This window comes from Lissotriton helveticus, chromosome 7, assembly GCF_964261635.1.
Source record: "Lissotriton helveticus chromosome 7, aLisHel1.1, whole genome shotgun sequence".
In the NCBI taxonomy this organism is placed as follows: domain Eukaryota; kingdom Metazoa; phylum Chordata; class Amphibia; order Caudata; family Salamandridae; genus Lissotriton; species Lissotriton helveticus.
In genome coordinates, this window is record NC_136068.1 from 301,802,921 (window position 1) to 301,822,696 (window position 19,776).

The window sequence follows — 19,776 nt, forward strand, 5'->3', positions numbered from 1 at the left end:
GCCCTCAAAAAAGAGCAAGATCCCCAAACTGAACCTACTCCCCTTTGTGAAGGGAGTAGGCCAACAAAAGAAATCAAGACCCACTGCAAAGGAAGAATGGCCTCCAATGGAGCAGGGCCCACTGCGAAGGAAGTATGACCTCCAATGGAGCAGGGCCCACTGCGAAGGAAGTATGACCTCCAATGGAGCAGGGCCCACTGCGAAGGAAGTATGACCTCCAATGGAGCAGGGCCCACTGCGAAGGAAGTATGACCTCCAATGGAGCAGGGCCCACTGCGAAGGAAGTGTGGCCTCCAATGGAGCAGGGCCCACTGCGAAGGAAGTGTGGCCTCCAATGGAGCAGGGCCCACTGCGAAGGAAGTATGGTATCCAATTGGAACAGGACCCACAGTAAAGGAAGTGTGGCCTTCATTGGGAACAGGGCCCACTGTAAAGGAAGTATGGCCTCCAATGGGAGCAGGGCTGTACCGAGGAATGAGAGGCTGGAGGCAGGAAGTCTTCAGTTTAAAGAAGAGACTTTTATTTAAGTCTTGTAGGTATTTATAACGGACCCTCAGCAGAGCAGTCCATCTCAGTAGCAGAGCAGATTAGAAAGCCAGAATCAGAGTTCTAGAATAGAAGGGATAGAAAGAGTAAGATAGAAATAGAAGAAAGAAGAGAGAGACAGTAAAAGAGAATATTACAAGGGCCCACTGCAAAGGAAGTATGCCTCCACAGTAAAGGAAGTATGGCCTCCAATGGGAGCAGGGCCCACTGCAAAGGAACTATGGCCTCCAATTGGAACAGGGCCCACTGTGAAGGAAGCATGACCTCCAATGGGAGCAGGGCCCACTGTGAAGGAAGCGTGGCCTCCATGGGAACAGACCCCACAGTAAAGGAAGTATGGCCTCCAATGGGAATAGGGCCCACAGTAAAGGAAGCGTGGCCTCCAATGAGAGCAGGGCCCACTGCGAAGGAAGTGTGGCCTCCAATGGGAGCGGGACCCACTGCGAAGGAAGCATGGCCTCCAATGGGTGCAGGGCCACTGTGACAAGAGTATGCTGCAAGGTACAGCAAGCCCTTCTGGGTAAGGAGCCACCCCTCAAACAGCAATGAGATGCATTGAGAGCGCTGGTTCTAAGTTGGTGGTCAGAACGAGGCAAGTAACTGCAATAAGGTCATTGAATGGTGACGAGAAGCAGCCTTCTCCCTGGGTTTGACGCAGCTCGATGTAAAACGCTTTTCTCTTAAGTCTCTAGATGGCATTCAATACGGGTTGTCACTACTCCCCACAGAGGAGTAGAACTCGTGATCCGAGATGTACACTAAAATTGGAGCAGCATTTGTACAAAATAATTGTATTTAGTAGAGATGATAAGAAATTGAGATTCTAAAAATGAAGACATTAATTTCCACTCTTTGCAGAATTAAACTTTTATTGGATGTTCAGTACAAATTAGAGTGCTACAAACCAGGAAGCCAGTAGCAGATGTTAACAGGGTTTAACCTAACAGTGTATTAATCACATTTCCTTTGTGGAGGTGAAGTGCAAGGGAAGAGGGACATGCACTCAATCTTGGTTATAATACAGGAGAAATGAAAGGTTACAGCCAGTACACAGGGTTGTCATACAAGGATCTGGCCTTTAGAAGGAAGTAAGCTGCAGTAGAGCAGGGCTGGCCATTTGAAGGACTTCCCTGCACAGATCATGCAAGATGAAGTCTGCTAATTCCCTCTCCATACCCCACAGGAGGATTCATTTAGGTTATAGATGCCCTCTCAATGTACATTCCGTCTAATTATTTCTTGTGTCTGGCAGCCATAACAGTTACACAGTCACCAATCCACCAACTGTACTATCAGCTACACAGCTTTAACTGCATAATGACCCACTCCATAGCAAATCAGAATATGCTGCACTTTCCTAGTAAGTTTCTTCCTATGAATAGATGGCTGTTGGGGTGGGGGCCACATGGCTTCATACATCAAAATCAAAACTTGGATCTGAGAATCTACCCTGATCTTGGCTACATTTGTAACCAAAATAGCTTTGCCTGTTCCAATGTTTTACTTTAGATGTAGGGCAAATTTAGAGGTAGACAGTAAGGGGACATCTACTCAAAATGGCCGACCGACACACACACACACACACACCCGCACACACACACGCACACACACACACACCGTGACATTCTATCTTTGTCACATACCCGCAATAAAAGTTTCCTGTTGGGCTGCGAGTAAACTCTCAGCATGTCATGAATGTTTTTCAGGTGGGCAGCAGAAATATGCGGCTTCTTTGGGGTAGGTCTTGATTTAGAACAATGCAGCCCCTCGCCCGAGCCCCTAACAGTGAAGAGGCTCTAAGAAACCCACACAAGCCAAAATAAAACATATATCTAGCTCTTTACCTCAATGTCACCAAAAGTTCCAAGCACAAGGGTCAACGATCCAATAGATGATTTTAGAAAAGTGTCCTAGTTGGCTTTCACAGCTCGGTACATTGGGAGAGCTCTCTGGGCATGTCTTACTCTTCCACTGCTTGTTACCCCCTTCCAAGCTCCCATTCTGTCTTTACCTATTATGCTGTACAACTTTAGCACATAGGCATATATTATCGGCCTGATTCATCAACGGGCCGTTTTGCGAGCCCCTAATAGCGATTCATAGCGAATCGCTATTGAGGACTCGCAAAACGGTATTCATGTAGTAATTGCTAAATAAATAGCAATTCCTACACATTCCTTATTTGCGAGTAACAATTTGCTACTCGCAAATAAGGAATAACTCCCCATTCATTCCTATGGGCCAAAAGGCCCATAGGAATGAATGGGGAGTATCCCTTATTTGCGAGTAGCAATTTGCTACTCGCAAATAAGATAGCGATTTTAAGGGTGCCAGGGGTGTCCAAAGGACACCCTGTAGCACCCCTTAAATGCACATTTGAACTAGTGTTGCGCACACACATGTCCAAAGGACATGTGTGTGTGTAACATGCAAAAGAAAAAAATGCACCAAAGTGCTTTTTACACTATTTTCGCAATTTACAACCAAGTCAGACTTGGTGGTAAATTGAGACCAAATATTGCGATTTCGCTATTTCTAATTGGTTGATGAATTGCATTTAAGGAATCTCTATTAGAGATTCCTTAAATCCAATTCCTCGCAAATATGCGATTTCGGTAATAGTGATTTTTGCACTTGGGATGATGAATCCCAAATGCAAAAATCGCACTCGCAAAGGGCCAGATTCTCAGAATCTGGCCCTTTGCGAGCGCAAATCAGCTTGATGAATCAGGCTGTATACACCTTGAAAGTGGACTTAAATTCCTGAAGCACAAAACCACAGTATGCCTGGATAAGGTGGTAGCAAAAGGCAAATCAGGATCTTTTTTCCCCTGCACTACCTATGCTTTGAATTTAACCTCAGATCAAGGAGCCTTTTAACTTAATTACCATTTTTTCCACCAGTTTATGCATTTAACATGAAATGTGGTTTGTTATGTCATTTTGATTTTTGCTTCGCATAAAGGAGACATGCAAGATACAGTAGGAAACTTGTTTCAGCAGAAAATGTTTCTTAGTCAGACATTTTGTGTGTAAACTGCAGGTGGGACCCACCTGCATTCATTTTTGGAGACAGGCAATTATTATTCTTCGTCAGACTTTATCTAGAGCAAAAGAAAGAAAAAGTTAACAGGGGGAAAAAAGAGGAAGAGATAGATAGAAAACTGCAACAAAGGAAAAAAGCAAGGATGAAAAAAAGAATGCAAAGTGAGATAACGGTGCAGAGAGTGTATGGTGGAGAAATAAAGAGGCATGAGGTGAAATCCAGACTATGCAGCCTTGGTACTTGGTACCCTGACCTTCAATAATGCCTGTAGCTGGCTTATGAACAAAACAGTGGGACCTGCACCTATTCTTTTACAAATTAAGCAATGCCCACAAATAACAATAATGGAGAAGTTCCTGAATTGTGCAATTTCACGAGAGGAACTTAAATTCCCATGAGCCCTAATATTGATGTTACACAAATACCTATGCTGTTATCTTGCTCTTAATCTTCTGGTTGTAGTGAGGGCTGGTGATGTTTTGATATCCTGTATTCATGCCTTCATTGTCCGTGACTGACATAATGTCCTCCCTTGTGGTATCAGTATGGTCACAGATGGCAGGTAGCAGTACCATGAGTGCCTCTCTCTGTTTCCATAGTTGATGTTACTTACAACCTTGCCATACCAACTTTCATGTGGGTGGTGCTTCATTTTTTAGCTTTTTTACTCGTTTGCCCTTGAGTAATGTCACTTCCACCATGACCCTATCTGCCTTAGTTTAGGTCTTGTTTGGTTCTCTTGCTTCAGACCTGCATTTCAGTTGAGTAGTACACCCTCCACCCTTGTTCAGGGAGAGTCAGTGGAAGTGGTCAGTAAATCTATGATTCCAAACTTAGAAATTTGCTAAGATTGATGTTGTTTCACTTCACGGCAGTCAGATGTTCTACCCAGCATTGATAAGACATCAAGCTGCAGACCAGTGGCGTAACATAGGCCCTCACAGCCCCCATGATGCGGGGGCCCACTCAGCATAGTACCCTGGTCTTAGAGCTCCTGTTTGCGTGCGGATGTGGCCCCCTCCTTGTACCTTGCAGGGGGACCCCCTCAGGTTTTGTTACGTGACTGCTGCAGAGAATTGGGTATAGTCTTTTACCAGCCGCGAGTGGCCGTGGTGAAACATACCAGCTGGCAATCGGCATGTACTCCCCTTTCCTCACTGCCAGATAACTAACCCTGGGACTTCTGGCATAAGGGATAGGAGACGAGAGCAGCACCGGACGAGTGGTGTGCCTCCAACAGTACATAATTTGTAAAAAAAAAAGTATGTGTCGGGCCCTCCTCGGGAGTCACTGCAGCTTTCACCACCCATTACACCTGCCAGCGCTGCCAATGAAAGTACTAACACAACTACTGCCACCACACGCCTACAAGTCTGACAACGTAGACTATTCCAGGCCCCCAAAGATGTAAGAATGGCTTGGGCAGCAGCTATCAGTCAATGTTAATATATAATGAATTAATAAACAACTGTTGTGCTAATCTCTAAATCAAACAGCGCCACCGTGTTGCTGACTGTCATAATTGCCAGTGTTAACAATTAAGTGCCGATACGGACCACCAGAAACCACTGGCACAAATTAAGCACTCCAGCCCTTCATGGCATGAGAAATGGTTGCATTGCAGCACAGTCCTTTCCAGCAGTCAATTTCTTCTTCTTCTTTTTTAAAAACTTTGCCATCATCGAGGTTTACAAAGATAGTGCATGTGAAAAAATTGTGAAGGTGTGAGGTTGCAACCACCCCTAAAATCTATTGTTGACTTTGCAGCCTTTATGGAGTGGAGAAGTGTGGCTCAATGGTTAGAGCGGCAGACCTTGATGCAGAACGCTGGCCAGGGACCAGGGTTCGATTCCCACCTCGGCGGGATCGGTCTTAAATTCCTCTGACCGGATATTCTCGCCTCAGTGCCGAATCTAAGCATGGGCCCCACGCTGCAACTCTGGGCAATAGCTTGCTTAGTCTCCACAACGGCCCCCGATGCACAAGGGATGCCTGGTTTCACCATGGGATGCCCAGGAGTGGACACCTCACAGGGAAAAGCCAGGAGGGGTTCCCTTGTGGTAGGAGTACAAGCGCCGGGATGCCTCCGGGTTACTGTTCGCGCTATACAAATACAACACATTTACATTTACATTATGGAGCAGTGTGCAACATCCAGCCTTCACGCGTTTAACTTAATACCACCCATGCTCTTGCATCTTCAAAGTGAGCTAATCGCAGGCTTTCAATATCACCCCTTGGGTTAGGACTGGGCCTACAATTCCTATGTCAGTCCTGAGAAGTAACTCACTCAGTTATGTGCCACGGAATGAGACTTTAATGAGTCATATGGCTCAAGTGAGTGGTCAAGCTACAATTGTCAGGAAAAAAGTGTGCCACAGATCAACAAAGCCCTCTACCAGCGGGCACCCTTACAAAAAAAGACTTCTTCTGCAGGGGGTGGAACAATTTTCCTTAGGTTGATGTATCGAAAATTCTGCCCTCCTTACTTTCACCTCTTGATATGATTGATGCAGAATAGAGTTGAGGTTTCAAGCATGTTAGAAATGGGGGTCTCTGGTTGGCAGAGGTAGTTACCTTTATCCAAAAAGGACCCTTGCTTCTAGTCAGATACACACTTTACATAACCCCTGCTCACCCCCAGGGTAGCTTGTCACAAGCAGACAGACTTACCTCAAAGACAATGTGTAAAGTATTTGTACTCAAAACACACAGTAATATAGTGATAACACTACAAATGGACACCACACCAGTTAAAAAAAATAAAGTGTCTTTATCTAAAATCAACAAGACCAAAGCAACAAAAACACAACATACATGTAATAAGAATATGACTTTTCAAAGGTTTCAAGCAACTGGGTCCATAGAAAACTATGGAAGCGTGATTTCTTACAAAGTACCTGTAGATGCATCCAAATTCACAAGGCCAAACAGCCGCAGAGATGGGAAGCGTCGAGAAACAAAGAAGATGCGTCAGTTCCTGAGACCATGGGGAGGTGATGAGACAGAACTGCTGCGTGGAGATTCTTCACGCACGCCAGTGCTGTGTCGGGGAAAAACAGCCCCAAGAAGAGCCATGCGTCGATTTCTTCAGTTCTTCTTTTCATCCAGCTCACAACATAGGCTACGAACTGGAACACGCACCTTCTGGCAGATCAGAACTCTCAGCAGCAGGGTTCAGGGGAACTGGGGGTGAAGTCTTTCAATCCCTGAGACTTCAGAACTGGAGGCCAGCACACACAGGCCCTTAGAGATCTTCTTAAAGCAGGTTCAAAGCAAGTTCCATTCTTTGTTCTTTCCTTGGCAGAAACAGAAACTGCAGGCCAACCCCACACAGCACACAGCAAAGGGGCAGTACTCCTCCTCAAAGCTCATCAGCTCTTGTCCTTGGCAAAGGCTCCTCTTGAGTCCAGAAGTAATCAAAAGTTCTTGGGTTTTAGGTCTAATACTTATACCCCAAAATGTCTTTGTTCTTTTTGTGCAAGGGTCTCTGAGCCCAGTCGAAACCAGTTCTGCCCTCAATGGTGCGGTATAACCACAGGAGTGGAGACAGCAGTGTGCAAGGGAGATAGGCCCTATTCAGGTGCAAGGAAATCTCCTCCCACTACTCTAAATTCATCCAGGGAAGACATGGCTTGGCAGTTCGGGCTGGACTGTTCCCATGAGGCACAGAGTCAGACTGATTTGCATATGGCCATGTCTGAACTGGGGTGGCGGAGTGAGCTAAAGAATGATAATGGATCAATCCCAGATCAGTTGACTGGAAATGAGTGCTTGCAGTGTTCAACACTCTGTCCATCATTCCCTTTGGTTTTGCTTTGTTGGCCTTAAGTTGGCAGGGTATGCCCAGACGTGGGTCCCTTGCTCACTTTGCCACTGGATTCAAGCTAGCCTGGCTGAAGACGGCTGATTAGCCAGAAACCGGTCCCAGGATGCTTGTCTCCGGTCCAGAGAAGACATGGCTTTGCAGTTTGGGCTGGGCTGTTCCCATGAGGAACAGGGTCAGACTGATTAGCATATGGCCATGTCTGAACTGGAGTGACGGAGTGAGCTAAAGAATGATGATGGATTAAACCCAGATCAGTTGACTGGGGATGAGTGCTTGCAATGTTCAACACTCCATCCATCATCCCCTTTGGTTTTACTTTATAAAGTGGCATTTTCAAACACACTATTTAAAAAACATCTTTACTAAAATATGTGTTAATTCCGAGTTCAGAGAGTCTAAATTTTATTTGTCAATCTTGTCTCAATTGGATGTTATATTTGTAAGATGATACAAAGTATTTAACATTCTATCCTAAGGGACAGATAGCCTTTCAATAGCGGAAAAACGAAATTGGCAGTATTTCACTATCAGACACAACAGTACATGTCCTACCTTTCACATACACTGCACCCTGCCCAAGGGGGTACTTTGGGCCAACCATAGCGGTGCCTTACATGTAACAAACAGGACGGTTAGGGCCTGGCAAGTGGGTGCATTTGCCAGGTCAACGTGACAGTTAGCAAACTGCGCACAGACACTGCAGTGGCAGGTCTGAGATACATTTTCAGGGCTAATCATGTGGGTGGCACAATCAGTGCTGCAGGCCCACTAGTAGAATTTGATTTACAGGCCCTCGCACACTCAGTGCCCTTTTTTAGGGGCTTACCAGTAAATCAAATATGCCAATCAGGGAGAACCAATTGTAATCACAATTTACACGGGGAGCACTTGCACTTTGACACTGATCAGCTGTGGCAAAGTGCCCAAAGCATCTATGCCAGATAAAACAAAATCCAGCACAGCATCAAAAATACAGGAGGTGGAGGCAAAAAGTCAGGGGAAACCATGCCAAAAATGCCAAGTCTAACAATGCACATTGAAACAGAGAGTGAATAGCATAATCAAGAATGTTTTCAAATAAGATGCTGAAGGTGTGGTCCCAGAATATTATCTAAAATAAATATTGTGTCTTGAATATCATCCAAGAAATTATTGCTGCATTGAAATTGATTACATAAAATATACACTGATGGGATAAAAATATTTATGACACAATATTAATGTCAGATAGTATTTCTGGTGACAATATTTTGGTTGACACCATGCTGCATGTGCTCATCATAGAGCCTTGCCATTGGGCGATCAGCCTGGAGACCCCCCTCTCCTCTTTCATTCTCATCATGAAAAAAGTTTCATAGAAGTAAAGCACGGAGGTGAGAGCCCCCACTCTGGGGCATATTTACAGGGGCATTGCACCACAGGAACGTCACTTTTAGCAACGTTCCTGTTCGTAATGTCCTGTTCCATATTTACAAAGTGACATTAAGCCACTGCTTGTGGTTTAACGCCGCTTTGTAAATATGGTACCCTTTCACGCAGGTATCTGCATGAAAAGAACGTGCAATGGGTTGGCGATCCACCGCAACACCCATTGCTTATTGATGCTACTCAAGTTTTACAAGGATGTGTAAATCTGAGTCAGCCCCAAAAATGAATGCCTTGCAAGAGCTGAGATTAGAATGGTGATATGAGGAGAAATACTTATATTTCTACTCGTTTTTTTGCTTTTTCAATGTGTGTTGCATTCGGCAGCACACTTAGAAAGAGCAAAATGCCAGGAGTGATTGTTTATGAGCAGGAAAGTGTCCTTTTCTGCACATAAACAACCATTTAATAATGAGGATTTGCTACTTCTATGTGTGCTGTATTCTGCAGCACACATAGAAGTTACCGAGCACCATTATTGATTGTTTATGTGCAGGAAGTTTCTTGATTGTTTATGTGTAGGAAGAGACACCTTCCTGCACATAAGCATTCGTTCCCTACAACACAGGCGCCCTTGTACTATGCAAGGGTGCCTGTGTTGGCGCTAGGCAGCTAATTTTAGCGCCAGTGCTAGGGAAAATACAGGGGTGTGCTGTATTTTTGTAAATATGGCTCATTCCTGCATTTCAGAAATATCGGAGAGCAGCATTGCCAAATTTGGCACAGCTCCACGCTCCGACATTTTCTTGTACATATGCTCCTCTGTGCCTAGAAAGTGATATATCTCCGGATTTCCTTTTCCAGTTTTCCTCCACAGAAATATGGGGGGGGGGTTATGGGTAAGACAAGAAGAATCTTTAAAACTAGGGCGGCTTAAGGCCTCCAGGCCTTGTGGAAGGCAACAGTTGAGCTCCATTCCACCCTACTGATGTTGTCAGTGCAGGAATGCCAGAGGACTGGATTAAATCCAAAGCAGGCTATTGAACCACACTTATACAGTCAGCTTTTAAGGATTATTGTAAATTATGCAGATCACAACGACTGCTGCACACTCTGACAGGGCCAAGCGCGTCTCCAGGGGAAGGACTACAGTGCCTCTGCCATGCGGAAAGGCACTCTCTGATCTAATTAGGTGCTCAAACACAGGCTTGTTAGCCTCGCAGCCATGTTTCAGAGGGCCAGATTCATCTTGCGCTTTTCTGTCGAGTCAGCGACTGCATGCATGAAATATGTAAACATTCATTTGGAGAATTCACACCAAAGGAGGCTGCGAGGAGCCTGGATGGAGACTAGTCTGAGGGGTAATGCGCTAATAAGCAGTGCTTAATTTGTGCTGGTGCTTGCAGGTGGTGGGCATCAGCGCATAGTTTTGAGAACTGGGAATTATTTTTCACGGTCAGACGTTAACCCAGGGCAAGAGAGAGAATATAAGAAAAGAGAGGAGAATGAAGGAGGAAGAGAAAGATAAGAAAACAGTGACAGAGAGAAAAATCAGAAATCAAAAAGAACTTGCAAAATTGGGAAATAGAGACAGGATGTGTAGGGTGTGAAAGAAAGAGGCATATGGTAGAATGAAGATTAGACATTTCCTATTTTTTTTTTTTTAAACAGGAAACATATATATTAGTTGCTTCCTTTTGTCTACCTACCAGATTCCTAATTTCTTCTTTCTGTCTGTTCTCTCCATCTACTCGCAAGTTTAACTCCCTCTCTATAGCTGGGGTCTTTGCTTCCCTCAACAACATTATAAATAGAGTGCCTCTTTCCTGTGGGTCATGAAGCGCTCTCCCTTTGGTTGTGGCAAGTCCATCTGTGTCTAGAAACATTTGAGCATTCTGTGCCCATACCAATCTGAAGTTACCACAATCTGGAATCGTAATTGGAACCCAATTCTAAATACAACGTCCCCAGCTCCACCCAGGCCTGGATTATAGACAGTGCACACTGTCTCTTTTTGAGCTATGGCGCACCTTTAAATAGGTGCACTGAGCGCAAACAGGGACTGTGTGACCTATTACAGATAATGGCCTGCCCTAAGGACAGTCACAACTTCATTTATTGAAATACGGAATTGCTGACTGAAGAAATTGTGAGGTCTTTCTCTGTGCAGGCAGAACCCGCCTGCTGTTTAAAGAGAGGGCAGAGATCTCCCTGCAGTGCGCCTCCTAAGGGCCTGTTTGTCCGTGCGCCAGTGCCCATATTAGGTTGCAGATACAGGGGCAAAGTGATTCCCTCATTTGCATAGGGCAGCCCATTACAGAACTATCTAATCTGCTGCCATGCTCTACCAATGTCCAAAGGCAAAGTGATTCCCTCATTTGCATGGGGCAGCCCATTCCAGGACTATCGAATATGCTGCCATGCCATACCAATGTCCAAAGGCAAAGTGATTCCCTCATTTGCATGGGGCAGCCCATTCCAGGACTATCGAATATGCTGCCATGCCATACCAATGTCCAAAGGCAAAGTGATTCCCTCATTTGCATGGGGCAGCCCATTCCAGGACTATCGAATCTGCTGCCATGCCACACCAATGTCCAATCACGTGTTATACACATCTCAAATAACAATAAACCACAATATTTGCCATACGCCCCCATGTTATTACAGTTAAAGAGCGTTGCCATTTAAGCACGACGGGCCTCATTTATGAGAAATGATGCATCGCTGCGTGAAAGCAGCGATGCGTCACTTCTCAGTGCGCACTCCTTGCGGCATACCTGATGCTTCATATTTACAGTATGACGCATCATGTCGCAAGGAGTTACAGATAAGTCAGTATTTCTGACGTATCTGTAAGCGCAAAAGTGACGCATTGCTGGAGTGTGTCACAAAAGTGACGCAACTCCAGCAATGCGTCCTTTCACATGGGGCAAGCCCCATGTGAAAGGGCCTGCATCAGTCTTACGCCTGCTGTGAGGCAGGCGCAAGATTTTGACGCAATGGCGTCCTAGAAGTGACGCAGTGAAATCTCATAGATTTCACTGCGTCACTTCTACGAAGCTTTTTGCGGGGAAACGCCCACCCCTGCATACATTATACCTGACGCAGGTATAATGTAGCCCAGGGGTTTACAAAGTGACGCATCTGCTTAGATGCGTCACTTTGTAAATAGAGCGCAACAGGAGGCATGTTTTACGCCACCAATCCGTCACAAAAAGTGATGCATCCTAAAGCGCAAAACTGACGCAAGGCCTCATAAATGAGGCCCGATATTTGTGCCTGGAGCAGTATTTTCTGTGTTTGTGTTGTTCTTAATTTTAACTGCCCTTCCTTTTGAAATGTAAAAAAAAGAAAAAAAATTGCAATATAGCCCTCATTAGGCATGAACTTTCAATGTGATTGCATGTGCCATATAGTTTCTGAGTTCCAAAGCCACGCCCCTTCAAGGAATTAATCATAAGGGCTCGGCCCTTGCTATCCACTAGAAGCAAGTTTACCAGGGGAGTAACTTGATTATCCAATCGGAGTGCAGTGGTGCCTGAGGCACTTGGACAAGAGTGGGAAAGGTCAGTATGGACCACGGAAACTGTCCAGTCACCATTGGCTGGCTCAGAAACCAGAGAAAAGGCCTCACAGGTGCCTCAATCACAGCATATTTTCAAACGGGCAAAAGCCCTTCATAAAAAAATTATATAGGCATTGCAGAATTGCTTGTCCCCTACATTTAGATGTTTCCTGTGGTGCAATTGGACCTCTTGCTTCCTTGCAAGTTTACAGGCTGTTGTTAGGAACAGCAGTCAGTTCTTCCCCACAGAGCATCCTCTAAAATACACTAACATGGATCAGGTTAGTAAAAACACTGTGGACAGACAGAGAGGGTGAAGCTCATTGGTGTAACAAAGGATGATGGGCACTCCCTCATACAAGCCAACATTTTACAAGAGAAAAGAGGATGATTTAAAAAAAATAATAGGGAGAATGTATTTCTCCAATGGACATCTGTTGAGGCCCGAATCGGGTCTATTGTCATGTATGGACCTTGCCAGTGTGCTGCTGCAGGATCGGATATCAGAAATGCAAATATACATTTTTTTTTCTTACCTGTCAGGAGCACTGAGAACGTTCAATGGCATGCAGAGAGAGTGTGACAAAAAAGTTTGGTACTGTGCCCCAGGAGCAGGTTCCTGACAGTACATACTCTGAATCTCACAAGACCAGACCCTGTCTGCAGATGCCCACAGAGGAATCAGGTTTTTACATGCAGGAATTGGGAGGTGGGAGAATAACCTTGAAATCTTTAGTCACCTGCCTGAATCTGGAAGGTTGGCAATTCTATCCTACAGAATGTGGTTATTGGCCGCTGATCCTGCCATATTGCACAGATATTCATTGCTCATTGGCTGAAAGAAGGCTCACTGAAGGGAGGGGCCTGACCCGCATGCAGCAGGTGCTGAATGAGACTCAGTTATGCCCCTGGTTAAACTATCATAATCCGCAAATGTAGAAGCTGCACCGAGAGGACCCACATAATTGTTTGGCATGATTAGAATACCCAATTGTGTCTTGTAGCAAGGCACAATTTAAAACTTTTAACAACTTTAAACAGCTTAAAACTTTTTTGTTTCAGTAATTAGAACCCTCTGTTTTTTCCTCTGATGGCCCTCTTTTAGTCTTAGCGCCTGGACGCCTGAGGGCAGCTGCAGCGCTTTATAAATCCTATTTTCATTTCATTTCACAGGACATAGGCAAAATGTATTAAATGTTTTGTGCTGTTCCTCAGGAGACTGGTTTCAGCAGAAAATGCCAAAATAATGAAGTAAAAGTGCCACAGGATCACTGACATAATATCGACGGACAGAATATCGACTAGCAAAAATATCGATGACAAAATATCGACAGACAGAATATCGAGTTTTTATCTACAAACAGGTAAGTACAAAAATATCGAGTACAAAATATTGTTTACAAAAATATAGTTTATAAAAATATCGACTTTATTAAAAACAGTGTTAAATTAAATTAATAGTAACAATTAATTACTAAAATATACTTAAAAATACTTAAATTAACTTATAATAATTAAATAATTAATGAAAGTTATAAAAAAAAATTACAATCATATTTGATAAAACATATATATATAGTAACATAATATAATTAAATAATATCCAATATTATTACCGTACAATAGCAGAAGTGTAAAAAATACTATTCCCACTCCAGAGAGTGCAACAGTAGGGAAAGCGTTGGATAGCGTAGGGTTAAAAATTACTATTCCCACTCCAGTGAGTGCAACAGTAGGGAAAGCATTGGATAGCGTAGAGGTAAAAATTACTATTCCCACTCCAGTGGGTGCAACAGTGGGGAAAGCGTTGGATAGCGTAGGGGTAAAAATTACTATTCCCACTCCAGTGAGTGCAACAGTAGGGAAAGCGTTGGATAGCGTAGGGGTAAAAATTACTATTCCCACTCCAAATAGTGCAACAGTAGGGAAAGCGTTGGATAGCGTAGGGGTTAAAATTACCATTCCCACTCCAAAGAGTGCAACAGTAGGGAAAGAGTTGGATAGCGTAGGGGTAAAAATTACTATTCCCACTCCAGTGAGTGCAACAGTAGGGAAAGCGTTAGATAGCATAGGGGTAAAAATTACTATTCCCACTCCAGTGGGTGCAACAGTAGGGAAAGCGTTGGATAGCGTAGGGGTTAAAATTACTATTCCCACTCCAGTGGGTGCAACAGTAGGGAAAGCGTTGGATAGCGTAGGGGTTAAAATTACTATTCCCACTCCAGTGGGTGTAACAGTAGGGAAAGCGTTGGATAGCGTAGGGGTAAAAATTACTATTCCCACTCCAGTGTGTGCAACAGTAGAGAAAGCGTTGGATAGCGTAGGGGTAAAAATTACTATTCCCACTCCAATGGGTGCAACAGTAGGGAAAGCGTTGGATAGCGTAGGGGTAAAAATTACTATTCCCACTCCAGTGGGTGCAACAATAGGGAAAGCGTTGGATAGCGTAGGGGTAAAAATTACTATTCCAACTCCAAAGAGTGCAACAGTAGGGAAAGCGTTGGATAGCGTAGGGGTAAAAATTACTATTCCCGCTCCAAATAGTGCAACAGTAGGGAAAGCGTTGGATAGCGTAGGGGTTAAAATTACTATTCCCACTCCAAAGAGTGCAACAGTAGGGAAAGCGTTGGATAGCGTAGGGGTAAAAATTACTATTCCCATTCCAGTGAGTGCAACAGTAGGGAAAGCGTTGGATAGCGTAGGGGTAAAAATTACTATTCCCACTCCAAATAGTGCAACAGTAGGGAAAGCGTTGGATAGCGTAGGGGTTAAAATTACTATTCCCACTCCAAAGAGTGCAACAGTAGGGAAAGCGTTGGATAGCGTAGGGGAAAAAATTACTATTCCCATTCCAGTGAGTGCAACAGTAGGGAAAGCGTTGGATAGCGTAGGGGTAAAAATTACTATTCCCACTCCAGTGGGTGAAACATAGGGGAAACGTTGGATAGCGTAGGGGTAAAAATTACTATTCCAACTCCAAAGAGTGCAACAGTAGGGAAAGCGTTGGATAGCGTAGGGGTAAAAATTACTATTCCCACTCCAATGAGTGCATCAGTAGGGAAAGCGTTGGATGGCGTAGGGGTTAAAATTACTTTTCCCACTCCAGAGAGTGCAATAGTAGGGAAATTAAATACTTCATATATTATTTCAATACATATAAATTAATATCTATAACAATTTAATTAAAAGTAATTACCAATTTAATATAATATAATAATTAATCCATTAAAATTACAAATTAAAATTAATTATTACAATTATTTACATATTAATACAAATTAATTACAAATTAACAATTAATAATTTAACATTTAAAAATTAATTTACAATTAATTCAAATTAAATACAATTAAATAAATTGATTTATTTAATTAATAATAAATAAAATACTTCCCACCCTATTCCCCTATAAACCCACAACCCACTACAGAAAATAAATTAGTAAAATTGACATAATTAGCAATTAATCAATTAAATAAAATTAATTGACGATTCAAATTTAATTAATTACCCATAAAAATGAATTAACAATTAATTCTAAAACAATACCAATAAATATTCTAACATATTTAAGTAATTATAAATAAATTACTTCCCACCCAATTCCCCTATAAACCCACAACCCGCTACAGTAAATAAATGAGTAAAATTAACATAATTAGCAATTAATCAATTAATTAAAATGAATTGCCAATTAACATTTAATTAATTACCAAATATCAATTAATTAACAATTAATTAAAAATGAATACCAATAAATAAATTTACATATTTAATTAATTAGATTTAAATTACTTCCCACCCTATTCCCCTATACACCCACAACCCGCTACAGAAAATAAATTAATAAAATTAACATAATTAACAATTAATCAATTAATTAAAATTAATTGCCAATTAAAATTTAATTAATTACCAAATATAAATAAATTAACAATTAATTAAAAATGAAAACCAATAAATAAATTTACATATTTAATTAATTATAATTAAATTACTTCCCACCCTATTCCCCTATAAACCCACAACCCGCTACAGAATTAAATTACGCAAAAATTAAAAAAACACATTTAATTAATTAAAATAAATTATAACATAAATACACACTTTTCACACATATAATAACATAAAAAACTCTATAAAAAATTCGATATTATTAATAATTCGATAATTTTAATAACCTATATTATATACTTCGATATTTTAACTGTCTATATTTTTAACATTCGATATTACATTACTTACCTTAACCGCTACCGCGCTACCGCGTTTTCCCGCTGTGCGCTGATTTTTGAAAAACGCGCGGTTTGTGACAAAGCCAGCTCGTCATCCGCGTAGCGCAGGTAACGCCCATGACGAGCTGGCTTTGTCATCAGCGCAGAAGGGGTTAAAAACTATATTTTTGATGTCTATATTCTGTCCAGTCGATATTTTGTCCGTTCGATATTTAAAACTCGATATTATGTCCATTCGATATTTTGTAGTCGATATTTTGACTGTTTACCGTGCCACATTATGCTGCAAAAATTGTGTCATGTTGCAAGGGTGCTTGCGTTGTGGGGATGATTGTTTTTGTGCAGGAAGGGACACCTTTCTGCACACAAACAATCATTGATGGCATTTTCCTCTTTCTATGCATGCTGCAGAATGTCTGCATTGACGCAAGGCTGCTGTTTGTGCACTGGTGTAGGTGAGAAGGACAGGAATGCGCCGCATCTTATAGATACAGCGCATTCCTGCCTTTTTCTTTGGATGTATTGCGATGAAGCAAGAAGGCCTGCTGCGTTACCATGCGTCAAATGTTAGTGAAATATGCCTTAAGGGCCTCATTTACAAGGCCCTAGCTGCACTTTTGCGCTACCGGAGCAGCACTCATTTTACGCTCCGGTAGCATAATGTGCCATGGCATATTTACAAGGCCACGCTAAGCCTTTTTACATGGCTTTTCATGGCCTTGTAAATATGTGGCCCTTTCAAGCAGAACACTGCATGAAAGGGGTGTTCCACGGGTGTTGCTGTGGGTGTTTCCATGCAACACCTATGGAATCTGAAGCATTCCCAGATTTACAAGGAATCGTAAACCTGGGGATGCGTCAGACTCCTAGGAGGCAATTAGAAAAAATACTTGTATTTCTCCTCATTTTTTTCTCTTTCTATGTATGCTGCATTCTGCATAATTCGCTGTCAACTACGTGGGATGTGAATTCCGGCATAGAAATACACATACCTGGATAGGATATTGATGCCTGCATAGAGTTCTGCTACCTCCACAGAATGTTAATGCCTGCATAGAGCATTGATACTTGCATATTTCACTGTCACTTGCATGGGATGTGGATTACTGCATAAAACACACATACCTAGATAGCATGCTAATGACTGTATAGGGTGCTGCTACCTTCACAGGATGTTGATGCCTGCATAAGGTATTGATACCTGCATATTTCGCTGCCACGTGCATGGGATGTGGAGTCCTGCATAAAACACACATACCTGGATAGGATGTTGATGCTTGCTTAGAGTGCTGATACCTGCATAAAATGTTATTGCATGCACAGAGCTCCGATGCCTGATTATTTCACTGTCATTTGCATGGAATGTGGATTCCTGCATAAAACACAGAAACCTGTAAAGCCTGTTGATGCCTGCTTAGTGTGCTGATACCTGCATAGAATGGTAATGCCTGCACAGAGCTCTGATACCTGCATATTTCGCTGTCACCCGCATAGGATGTGGATTTCTGCATAAAACACACATACCTGGATAGCATGCTGATGACAGTATAGGGTGCTGCTACCTTCACAGGATGCTGATGCCGGCATAAGGTATTGATACCTGCATATTTCGCTGCCACGTGCATGGGATGTGGATTCCTGCATAAAACACATAACTGGATAGGATGTTGATGCTTGCTTAGTGTGCTGATACCTGCATAGAATGGTAATGCCTGCACAGAGCTCTGATACCTGCATATTTCTCTGTCACCTGCATGGGATGTGGATTCCTGCATAAAAAGCAGATACCTGGATAGGATGTTGATGGCCTCATAGGTTGCTTATACTTGCATAAAATGGAAATGCCTGCAAGAAGCACTGATTGCTCCATATTGTGCTATCATCTGCAGAGGCTGTGGGTCCCTGAAGAATAAAGATACCTGGATGGGATGTTGATGGCTGCATAGGGTGCTGATACCTGCTTAGGCCAGTGACACCTGAGTAGTGTACTGAAACATACACAGGATGCTGACAATGGCATAAGTTGGTGGTACCTGCATTGGGTGCTGATAATTGCCCGTAGGGCTGTCACTTGCATAACACAGCCCTTGTGAGACTCTGGGTCTGATTGGATGGTGTTTCGGGGAGAAGAGGGCTTCCCTTCTTTAAAAAGAAATTGGGCCTGGCTAGGAAGAACCCCCCAATTTATCAACCAATGCACTTGATAAAGACAAGGGTGGTACCCAAGGCTGCAGAGAGGTTCAGTTACATCATAGCACATGGCTTTTATTTGTGTCGGGATATACATCACAAAAGAACACAAAATCGGAGGCGCACATTGTGATCATTAGCGTGCATTTTGCTAGGTGTACTTTTCAGTGATCAGAATCAGGCCCCAGAAGTACTGTTTTTAAGAGATAACCCTCTTCCTCCTCCATCCTCTTGTAGTGCATGTGACACTGGCAGCATGCCTCGAGAGTGAACTTTTCCAATTAGCCTTTTTTTAGCTCTGAACTATATCTGTGACTCAGAAAAAGAATGGTGACATCTCAGAGGACTTTCAAGGCTGAGAAACCCCTGAGTGATGACACGAAAGCCTTCGCTAATGTCCTTCAAATCCCTCGATATCGCTCAATGAGAGCACTGACCTAAGTTTCACTGTGGAAGCATCGGCTTCTGTTCGCTGCAGGATTGGCACTGGATGCTGACTGTGGTTATACTCATGTGTAGCGCCTACAGGCGATGGATAGGTGTTGTCCATGTGTGCTGAAGTTACGTAAGTATGTTTCAAGCCATCTTAAAGTCTAGATGACTAACAGTAGTCTGAGATCTAGCAGGGACGTAACCGCGCCCCGCAGCCCCCGCAGTGCAGAGAGCGGGACCCACACCAGAAACCGCAATGGGGACCCACTTGGGTTGGCCAGCTGCAAACATACAAAACACTCAGAAGCAACAAGGCAGTTGGGGAATGGATAATGAAGGCTCCTCACCTTACCTTGCAGGGGGGCTGTTGAGTTTTTGTTATACCACTGATCATGGAACCAGTGCTTAATATGAGCCGGGGTTTCCGGTGCTAGGCTCCAGCACTTAAATGTCAACACCAGCACTTATGACAGATGTCACATGGTGGCGCTGTTTGTGCAGCGAAAAGGTGAGCAGAACAACAGTTGTTTATTAATTCAATTTATATTAAAAACAAATAATACCA